Source organism: Molossus molossus, unplaced genomic scaffold (genome assembly GCF_014108415.1).
Source record: "Molossus molossus isolate mMolMol1 unplaced genomic scaffold, mMolMol1.p scaffold_m16_p_33, whole genome shotgun sequence".
NCBI classification, from domain to species: Eukaryota; Metazoa; Chordata; class Mammalia; order Chiroptera; family Molossidae; genus Molossus; species Molossus molossus.
In genome coordinates this window covers 1,446,373-1,458,074 of record NW_023425370.1, presented here as the reverse complement: position 1 = coordinate 1,458,074, position 11,702 = coordinate 1,446,373, and positions in this window count along the sequence as shown.

Sequence of the window (11,702 nt, the reverse complement as noted above, 5' to 3'; positions counted from 1 at the left end):
ACAGCTTTGACTCTGGGCCGCGGGGAAGTCACACTGCTTCTCTGGACCAGACCAAAGCTCCAGGACCCCTAGGAGGAGACGGGGGTTGGTATGGACCTTGGGACTGATCCTCAACAATGCCTGCTCCAGGGGGCCCCGGTGGGATGCTTGAATACCCCTGGGGTGGGGAACTTAACACCGGAACAAAGTCAGCGGCTCAGCACAGATAACTGAGGCTCCCAGCCGTGACATTTGTGACTGTGTGGTTCTCCCTCCCCCCACTTTTTCCCATTGCCCAGAGCAGTATTCGAGATTTGGTGCATCGTCAAATTACAGAATAAAATCAGAGTGATGGGTGAGTGATGAGCAAATTGTTGATTGGGTTACTCATCCTTTTATTTTTTCCTTTCTGACCCTGCAATTATTTCAGTTATGACTTTTCCACAAAACAGTTTGTAGATTGCAGGGGAACAAGTAACCTTTAAATCTCCCGTTTAGCACATTACAATAATTCCCTTGGGAATGTATTAGCTATCACAGGTGCTCGTGCAGTGTGACCTACTGCGGGAGCCCGACCAGCAAACTGTTGTCGAGGTTAATGCAAACTTTGGGGGAAAGTGCAAACCTGACAGGTGAATCCAGCCAGCGCGGGACGTTCAGGGCAGCACTGGCTGGTGTCATCACCGGAAAGCGAGCCGGTTGTGTTGTCGGCTGTGGACACAGGCAGCAAGGCCAGGCCCCTGCATTCAGTCTGACTCCAGCACTGATAGCCATAGGACACTGGCGAGCAACTCCCTTCAGGACCCGTCTCTTCGTCTGTAATATCGTGGATACTAGCATGTCGTATTGGGAGGGTTAACTGACTTAATCTATGGAAAAGTGTTAAAGCCACCGTTCATCACACCATCACCACCACCATAATACCATCATCACCACCACCACCATCATCACCACCACCACCATCATCACCATCACCACCACCATCATCACAATCACCACCACCATCATCACCATTGTCACCATCACCACCACCACCATCACCACCATCATCACCATCACCACCACCACCATCACCACCATCACCACCATCACCACCATCACCACCACCACCACCACCACCACCATCATCACCATCATCACCACCACCACCATCATCACCATCACCACCACCACCATCATCACCATCATCACCACCACCATCATCACCATCATCACCACCACCATCATCACCACCATCATCACCATCATCATCATGATCACCACCATCATCACCACCATCACCACCATCATCACCACCATCATCACCACTATCATCACCACCATCACCATCAATCATCACCACTATCATCACCACCATCACCACCATCATCACCATCATCACCATCACCACCATCATCACCACCATCATCACCACTATCATCACCACTATCACCACCATCATCATCACCACCATCACCACCATCATCACCACCATCATCACCACTATCATCACCACCATCACCATCATCACCACTATCATCACCACCATCACCACCATCACCACCATCATCACCACTATCACCACCATCATCACCACCATCATCACCATCATCACCACCATCATCACCATCACCATCACCATCACCATCATCATCACCATCATCATCACCACTATCTACACCACCATCACCACCATCATCACCATCATCATCATCATCATCATGATCACCATCACCATCATCATCACCATCACCACCATCATCACCACCATCATCACCATCACCATCATCATCACCATCACCACCATCATCACCACCATCACTATCACCATTACCACCACCATCACCATCACCATCATCACCATCACCACCACCACCATCATCATCATCACTATCATCACCATCACCATCATCACCATCAACTTTGTCACCATCATCACAGGATTAGCACAGTAGGCTACCTGAACCTGGAGCTCTCCATCACAGGGGAGCTTAAACAGCTTGGCTGTGACTTGGAGCAGGATTCCAATGGTGGGGGTGGGTAGACACATTTATAGTCCCTCCCAAACCTGGGGTCTGACTCAGTGGGGCTCCTTCTGCCAGCCCAGGGCCCTGTTCGCAGCCCCTTCCTGGCCCCAGCCTCCATCTGTGTCCTTCCTTTGCCAACTGTTGGTTCCTGGGGGCTGGCTCAGGCCACTGTGTCTCCCCAGGCGGCTGGGGGTCAGCCGTCTGTTGGGAGGTGGGGATGGCTTATTTACCAGGGGAGGGGAATGGGGAGGAAGGGCATTTTTAGCAAGTCAATAATATCATTTATGTAGGAAAAAAGTACCACATTCGGGCCGGAGACCCAGGAACCAGAGACAGCCAGGCTCAGTGCCAGAAAAGCAGGCAGACACAGAGCCCACCCTGCTCCCGGAGGGCGTCTCCAGGAGGAGCGAGGCCTGCACCCAGCAAGGGCCTGCAGCAGAGCCCACCTGAGAGAGAGAGGGGGCGTGTCCGCGAGCAGCCCCTGACTGAACTCAGAGCTGCGAGCAACCTGGAGGCCCTCCTGCCCGTCACACGCCCTCCAGTCACATGGTCAGTTGGGAGATTAACACGTTCAGACATTGAGTCATCCGCTCCACAACCACTCCTCAGATGTCCTCTGGACCCCAGGCCAACGCTCTAACCGCTGAGCCAAACTGGCCAGGGCTCGTCAGATGTTCTGCTGGGGCAAATGGCAGGGACGGCGCTGGGCACCCGTGTTTGGGCAAAGGACCCAGGACTGCCCAGACACGCCCAAGCTCAGCCCTGCCCCACGAGGCTCACTGAGGGGTGGACCCCAGAAAGCCCGGGGGGCAAAGGGACGGCCAGCTCAGGACGTGGGGCTGGTCGCTGGGCCCAGCTGCAGACCCAGAGGCCCCTCCCTAAGCCCAGCCCAGCCTGCGGAGTGCGGACAAACTCCATCTGCCTCACCGGCAGCCAAGCCCCTGACGAGAACCAGAGAAGCCGCCCAGCCGCCTGCCGCCCGTCCACCAGCGCAGCCCCGGCCACGAGCTCGTGCGTCTCCTCGCTGTCCTGAAACAGGAGGGCCAGGTGGCATTCCTCTTGGGTCGGGGGCTGGGGCGTAGCAGGGAAGGGGTCCCTCGGGGTCCTCAGCATCCATGCTCCCAGCCTTTGTGACGCAGGCAGTGAGACCGGCCGCCTGGAGAAGACAGTGTCCCCCGGGGCCCGGCCGCTCCATCCAAGGGGCACTCAGGGCTCACTGGAAGGTCACGTCCAGAGAGGAAGGAAGGGCCCAGCCCAGCCGAGAGGCCATCAGACGAGGGACTCAGGGAGAGCCGCCGGAAAGGACTTGGAGGCGTGGCCAGGCCGGGTGCAGGTGCCTGAGCCCAGCGCTGCTGCAGGAAGACGTGGACCAGGAGGCCCCGCCGCGGCCTGGCTCGCTCCCGGGCTCGTCCTGCTGGCGGGAGCGGGGTGGTGCGTGGCTCGGTTTCATCCTTTGTGTGGGAGCAGCACACCCCGAGCTGTCCGTCCAGCTGCAGGACACAGGTGACCACGGGGACGTAAGCAGGGCTGGCGATGCCCCCTCGGGACAGGGCTCCTCAGGGCAGGCCCCGGAAATCCACCCCAACTGAGTGGCCCAAAAGGGGCTTCACGGCTCACAGGACACACAAAGCAGGGTGGACCCCCACACTCTGAGTGCTGACTGCCCCTCCCAGGTGGGGCCCCAAGGCAGCCCCAACCTCACTCCAGGAGAGGTGCCGAGGCCAAGCCCAGGGGCGCTGACTTGAGGGTCGAGTCACGACCACCTGCCCTGAGCAACCGCTGGGGCTGGGGGCTGGAGCGCAGCGGTTCTCCACCTGGGGGCCGTGACCTCTTTGGGGGTCGAACGACCCTTTCACAGGGGTCACCTAAGACATAACAGTAGCAAAACTACAGTTATGACGTAGGAACAAAAATAATTTTATGGTTGGGGGTCCCCACAGCATGAGGATCACTGGGACCTGGGGACAGTGGTCAGTGGTCAGTGGGTGCCACCCCAGCCAGCGGGAGTCCCAGGCACAGGGACCACATGCCCAGGCTCACTCACACGTGTATTCGTATGGTACACACACCCATATGTGCACACATGTTCACGCCCACATGTGCTAACACGCACGTGTACACATGTGCTAACAGGCCCCTGTGTGCCAGGCTAAGGGGCACTGTGCTAGCGAGAGCTGGCATCCCTGCCCTCCCCCTCCGTGCCCAGTGTCCCTTCCCACTGGCCGGCTGCACCTGGCCGGGGGTGACCAGAGCCTGGCGGAGAGGGAGGGGCCGCGATGGTGCCATCAGCTCCGCTCAGGCCTGCCCAGGGCAGCATATGCCAGCCGCCTCTGACCCACAGCTGACCCCGCACACAGGCCCCGGTCCCACGTCCGCAGGATGCCGGCCTGGGCCCACCTGGCCTCCGCTCCAGACGTCACCTGCTGTCAGCGTGCCCACCATCAAGGAGACTGCTTTCCACTCAGAGGTCAAAGAACGGCTTGGGCCCCAGACGCCCGAACAACAGCTCCCATCTTCGCTTCGCGGGCAGGACACAGGAAACCAAGACAGGCAGCGTCTGCAGCCAGCCGGCGCCAGCTGGGCGGGGCCTCGGCACCTGGCACCACACGCTCGCCCCTGTCAGGGCAGCCCAGCGAGGGACAGACAGGTCTCCGACTCCACCAAGGCCTGGGGGCCGCAGGTCGGCGTTGGAGGACAAGACCTGCTCAGTGGTGACAATGCCGTCAGCAGGGCACTGGGTCCTCTGTGGTCCCATCCTTGCTGACTGTGCCAGGACCCCAGCGCTGCCTGGACACTCCAGCCCCCAAACCAGGCAGCGCCTCCCACACAGGCTGCACAGGCTCCTCGCGCGGACCCTCTGCAACATCCCCCCCTTCCCAGGCCCTCCTAGCTGGTCTGCCAGTCCAAGCTGTCCTCTGGCTTTGAGAGAGGGAAAGCAAATTCTGGCTGACGATGGGCACTTGTCAGGACACTGATGGCAGTTTTCACAGAGGAGGGGGCATTTGAGCTGGGTTTCAAAGGATGTATAGGAGTTCACCAGTTGATCAGAGGGCAAGTGAGAGCATTTTGAGCAAAAATACAGAGGTGTGGAATATTTGGGGAAGGGAGAGGGATCAGCAAGACTCGTGTGGAGACTCAGGGGTGGAAGACAAGGGAAGTGACGGACCTCTGCAGGCCTGGAGGAGGCCCGAGTCGGGTCGGCCCAGCCTGACGGGGCGGAGTGGCGCTCTCAGACAAGGTGAAGCCTGGGCCTGGCCAGGCTGGGAGAGGAGGTGATGGGGGACCATTCCGGGACAAATTAAATGGAATGTTCATTTGTGGTGCCTTTTATAGATCCAAAGTCACTTTGTCAGCTGAAGAACATAAAAATGTATAATGCATGACCTGATTTGTTCATAAAATTGCCATGTTTTTGGTCTATTTAGAGAAGAAAGCCCGAGGAAGGGAGCAGCGTGGGAGGGGCTGCCTGCCCGAGGGCTTAGGTTATTGTTTCCAGGTCTCTGCGGCGTGCGGGCCGCCTGCCGTCGGGGGTCGCTCTGCAGGTCGGGGTGGGGTGGAGGTCAGCCCCCGGCCGCGGCAGCCTGGCATGCAGACTGCACCTTGCTCCAGGCCCAGCGGGGAGGAGGACGGTTGTCAGAGGCCAACCTGAAGGAGACAGACGGCAAATTATCCTGGGGCCGAGCCCCGGCACAGGGCCCGCCACACCCTCAGCACAGGACAGCGCGGACCACGGCCCAGTCCACTCGCACACGGGGACTGCCCGAGAGCCAGCGACTGTCGCGTGCACTGATGGGGTGCAGCGACTGTGACCTCAGCCCCCAGCATGGGAGGGCGTCCTCAGACATCGGCCGGGAACTCGGGGCTCCCGGAGGAAGGGCCACCCTGGAGCGCCCGGACTTTCGGGAAAGCGAGGAGAGGTCAAGCAGGGAGGCCGTGGACGCTGTCGTGTGCTGCTGGGGCCCTGCCCGCCGCGCAGGTCAACGACTTCTGGTCTGTGGACGACCCTCGGGTTGCTGCTGAAGCCCACGACACCCACCTACCTCTGCCCCTCCGGCCACCGGACCAGCGTCGGAAGCCTGCCGCGCCCTCATGGATGGTGCCGGCCACGGCAGGAAGCCGATGATGCTCCCCACGAGGGGAGAGTTCACTCCGCCTGGGGGGGCGGGGGGGCCCTGCCGTTGCAGACTTGACTTTCACGAGCTGTGTGGCCCCGGACAAGTGTCCTAACCTCTCTGGGCCACTAACTGGGGCTGCTCCTCTGCCTCCTGGCTTGGGTGGGAACTGTCATGAAGACGTAGGAGCATTACCACTCGGCAGGCTCCCCGGGGGGCAGGGCGTTCATCCAGGACCGTCCACGCTGTGCTCACTTCACACTCGGGCAGCCCCACGTCGGGGGAGGTCGCTTCTGTTTACCAGGTACCAGGCACAGGCAGCCACACCGTAGACTCGGGCCAAGACCCTGCAGGTCCCAGCCTCAGCTTCCCCAGGCAGCAGGTGGGGGGGGGAGGAGGGGTACCGCTGGACTCCCAGCCCTGCATCCCCAGGCTGGCCATTGTCCACCTTAGCAAAGCTGCCTGGGCACTGCCAGCTCTCCCACCGAGGAGCTGGGGCCCCTTCCCGCCAGGGCTCTCAGACACAAGTGCCCACACGGGCGCCTCCTCCGCCAGTGCTGTTCGGTCCTGCTCACTCTCCCCGGCCTGTCCTCCCCGGCCCCCCCCCCCCTCCCCTGGGGAGCTGGGATCCGCGGCTTCCCGGCACTCCTCAGGCTCCAGGCCCTCCCCAGGCTCCAGGCCCGGGCTCAGCAGCCCAGCTCCGGAAGGGGGTGAGGGAGGCGCCAGGCCTCGGGGGCGGGGCCGTGTTCACGGTCAGCCAGCTGCTCAGTGGGAGACCCGGATCTGAACCCACACCTTCCTCAGCTTGAAGGAGCCCCCAGGAGCCACCTGGCTCCTTCTGCATCTCCAGCCCTTGCCCCCACCTCCTCCCCTGGAGCCTCATTTTACAACATGACCGAACCACCCTGTTATTTAATAAAACTGTCAGGACAACTGATTTGTGCAATGTGCATGGCTTTCCTCGCTGTCCTTCCCTTCCAGATGCAATAAACCCTGAAGTTGCTCCAAGAAGACAGGAGAGAGACGGGAAGCATCAATTACATGCGAGCAAAGGGGCTGTGCAGACAGAGCCCGCGCCAGCAGCACCTTGCCCAGCGGGGACCCCTAACCAAGGTAAGTAGCTACTCTCACAGGGGAAGGCCACGGCAAGGGCAGCAGCTCCCAGGGAGAGAGAAGCTGCCGAAGAGGTGTGCAATCAGGGAGGTCTTCCTGGAAGAGAAGACACCGGAACTACATCTTGAAACAAATACGAGGGGTTGCATCCCACCTCAAACCTCATCTCCATTTTTTCCCTTGAAGTCTCAGTTCTCATCGTAAAATTCTCCTGCTGTAGGATTTGGGGAGGGACCCCTGCCCCAGCTGACCCTGGGCCCAGGGGCAAGGACACCTCCCTCCGCCCACCTGCCCCAATCTAGCCGTGGCGCCGGTCCAGGTCTTGGTGGCAGCATTACCAGCAATGACGAGGTGTTTATGCTGAACGCTGAAGCTATTTTACACGGGAGTTTAATACGGAACATTAAGAACCATTGAGATCACTCATATTAATTGAAGATATAATAATTGAACCCCATAAAGCTTACTGAGAAGCTGCCAAGTGCAAGGAGTCATGAACAGACACCAGCTGGGCCCCCGCCAAAGGGGCTCGCTGGGGATGCCCATGGGGCTCCCTCAGAACAGAGACCCTCAGCAGGGACAGGTGGGCCCAGACAGCTCTTGGCTCAGAGGTGCCGGGGTAGGTCCAGAATTTCTGTGCATCGGGTGGTGTTCTTGGTCAAATACTTGGCTTCGGAATGGAGCAAAGAGCCAAGGAGATTAGAAATGTGATCTATGGGCCAGGGCACCTCCATGTGTCTCAGCGCTGAGCTCCGAGCCCTGACCCTGGTCACAGGCTGAGCTCTGACCCTGAGCATCAGACTCCTGGCTGTGAGGGTCCGCAGAGGGGGACCCACGGCGAGTCCCCGGCACACACAGCCCTCCCCGGCTTCCCCCGGAGCCCACCACCATGCCTGAAAGAAGTCTTCCCAGGCTCGTAAATCTGCCCCATCCCCTCAAGCCAATACCCAGCCAGGCTGCCTGCACTGGCCAATATATTTCATTTGCAAGCTGGTCCATTACCCGCATCATAGCCGATCTGTCACCCTGAGGGACCAGCGCGTCCCGGAGTGCCCATACATAACACCTGGTGGGTAATTGAATCCGGCTCCCTGGCATCTCATTGCTCGAAGCCCCACTCGGGAGCCACTCGGCCCGCCGCCCAGTTTGGGTGCCTCCCAACTGCAGCATGCAGACACGAGGTGTGATCTCAAGTTGGACTTCCAGGGATCACCTCAGGCGCCTGCTCAACCAGCCTGCCACGCCTGCGGGCACGTGGGCACTCACTGCGCCAGCCTGGCGTGCTGGCGGCCCCGTAGCCGGCACTAACAGCCGAGGGCCCCAGTGGACCCCAGTCTAGTGAGACCGTGAGGTGCTCACGGGGTCAGAGTGTTTCTCGGCCCCCATGTCCCAGCTGAGCTCACCAGAGGCAGCGGGCTGGAGCCCTCCCTCCCCTGGACCTCTGGAGGCAACAGGCTGACCTGGCAGTGCCCGCACAGTGCGGGGCTCCCCTCGCTCATCCCCACCCCCTTCCCGGCACTGCGGTTATTGATCCTTCTCGTAGGCGCGGCACCCGTCACGGAAAAGCATCTCGGCTTCCGTGAGGATCTATGTCCCGAAATAGCAGAAAAGTGCCCATTGTGGAAGAATTGTTCGTGCAGAGGCAGGAGGGAGCGGCGGGCTGCGGTTCCGCAGGTGCTAATATAAGGCTGCATCTATTCCTGGGCTGCCAATAAATCTGCTCAGAGGCGCTGGGAGCTGCTCGCTCCGCGGGGGGTGCGCAGGGCTGGAGGGGCGCTGGGCAGAGACGGGTTCAGGACCCGTGTGACGGACTCTGCCCTGCACTGGTCTGGGGGAGACAACGTCCGGCCACCTGTGAAAACAACACTGTCCCTCATCCACGCCCCACACCACACATTAGACACTGAGGCTCAGAGGGGATGTGAACCGCCCCAGGTCCCTGGGCACCAGGTGGGTGGGGCAGGAACCAGGACACCATTCCTTCAGCCTCTGAGAATAGCCCTCGTCACACACACAAACATGCATGGACACACCTGTGCAGAGATGCTCCCATACCCGAGGCAATGGGAGTCATGGCCTCTCTGGCTCCGGTGGCCACACCTACAGGGGTCACCACCTGGCTGCCTGGGGTGTTCAGCCCAAGTCAGCCCCACAGGCTGGGTTGAGGGCTTCTGGAAGGCTCTCCCTGCCCCACCAGGCCCCGGCATGCCCTGGGGAGCAGAGGCAGGTGCTCTCCAGGTGCGTGGTGGCCGGGGGACAGGCCCCTCCCTGCACAGCCCCCAGTTCGGGAACCCAGCCCGTTCTCAGCCCTGTCCAGTCCCTGGGAGCCTCATGGTCCCATCTGGAAAGGGGGCTGCACATCCGGGTGGTCACGCCTGGCATGGGGGTGGCCCCAGCACCGACCCGAGCGGCAGTGCCAGCAGAGGGAGTGCCTCCCCAGGCAGCGGGGGCTCAGAGCAGGGAGGGCTGCCAGGCGTACAGTGAGAACACAGCGAGCCGGGAAGGGGACAGCGGCCCAGAAAGCCGCTGTCCAGCATCGAGTGGGGACTGACAGGAAAGACACAGGTGCCACCCCGAACTGGACAGACCCAGCATGTCGCAGCTGCAGGGGCCCGAGACCCGCGGGCCCACTTCACAGACGGGGAAACTGAGGCCCGGAGTGGCAAGAGGTGTGTTCTAGGATCCCTAGCAGGGCACAGGCCCCCGAGCTGGAAGGGCCTCCTGCCCTCCCTCCCAGGTGGGAATTCCGGGCAGAGGCAGGGGCGGGGCCAGCCCTATTCTGAGCCCACGGATCAGCGCACTCACGTGGACCCTCCTCCTCTGGGGATGCGTCCTGTGGGGACTTCAGGCCCCAGGGTGCGGGTGTGGGACGGGAGGACAAAGGGAAGAGGAAGGGGCCCAGCAGCTCGGCCGCAGCCTCTGTGAACCCTAGCTGTTCATTATCCTTCTCTTTGATGAGGGTGATCCGAGGACAATTAGTCTCGGAATTACCACGGAGGAGAGCGTTAAGAGAAAAATAAATTAAGAAGAAATCCATTGGAGCTGTAATTGTAAGACAGTGTATCATAGTCAATTGAATTGCAAATACAAGATGGTCCCTTGTCGATTGATTTCAGCAAGTAAACAATTTGGATATTTAAATTGGAAACTCACCAAGGGAAGGGAGCAGAGACTCAGTTGCAGAGACTCGGTTACAGGAAGAATTGAAAACTTCAGGCCGAAAGTTAGCTCTGGGCTCCGATGCACAGGCTGCGTGGGATTCTGGGCTGCAGGCCACGTGTGCCTGCCCTGCCTGCCTGCAGCTCGGGGTCACTCCTCGGGAAGCCATCTGCACCCAGCCAGAGCTCCAGGCACCTGCCCAGTCACCTGGTTGCTGTGTGCTGCCCACTGCACGCTGTGGCTCCTGTTTCCATGTGACCCCCACACTGGGAGCTTCTGGTGAGCAGGGTCCCTGTTACGTCCTCAACCAGCCCAGGTAGGGCAGGGGTTGCTTAGAGCATGCAGCTTTCAAGAGAATAAATGAATAGGTGAGTGATGGGGGAGATGGATGGGTGGGGGGTGGATGGATGGATGGATGGGTGGGGGATGGATGGATGGATGGGTGGGGGATGGATGGATGGATGGGTGGGGGGTGGATGGATGGATGGAGGGGTGGGGGATGGATGGATGGGTGGGGGGTGGATGGATGGATGGATGGGTGGGGGGTGGATGGATGGATGGATGGATGGGTGGGGGATGGATGGATGGATGGGTGGGGGATGGATGGATGGATGGATGGATGGATGGAGGATGGATGGATGGGTGGGGGATGGATGGATGGATGGATGGATGGAGGATGGATGGATGGGTGGGGGATGGATGGATGGATGGGTGGGGGATGGATGGATGGATGGATGGGTGGGGGATGGGTGGGGGATGGATGGATGGATGGGTGGGGGATGGATGGATGGATGGGTGGGGGATGGATGGATGGATGGGTGGGGGATGGATGGATGGATGGGTGGGGGATGGATGGATGGGTGGGGGATGGATGGATGGAGGATGGATGGATGGATGGGTGGGGGATGGATGGATGGATGGGTGGGGGATGGATGGATGGAGGGATGGGTGGGGGATGGATGGATGGATGGATGGATGGGTGGGGGGTGGGGGATGGATGGATGGATGGATGGGTGGGGGATGGATGGATGGATGGGTGGGGGATGGATGGATGGATGGATGGGTGGGGGATGGATGGATGGATGGATGAGTGGGGGATGGGTGGGGATGGATGGGGGGGATAGATGAGGGAAGATGAGTGGCTGAGAGATGACTGAGAGGCATTAAAAAGACTGTTGGATGTTTTCTGACCCACTGAGGGCAAGTTGCCACTTTTCCTCTGTGAGAACGTTGTGCCTGAGACTCCGAAGCCCATCTTATCTTCCAACCAAGAGACCATTTTCAAAGCCAAGAAAGCAAAAGTGCCCACGGGACCCACTGGCCCCCATCGCCC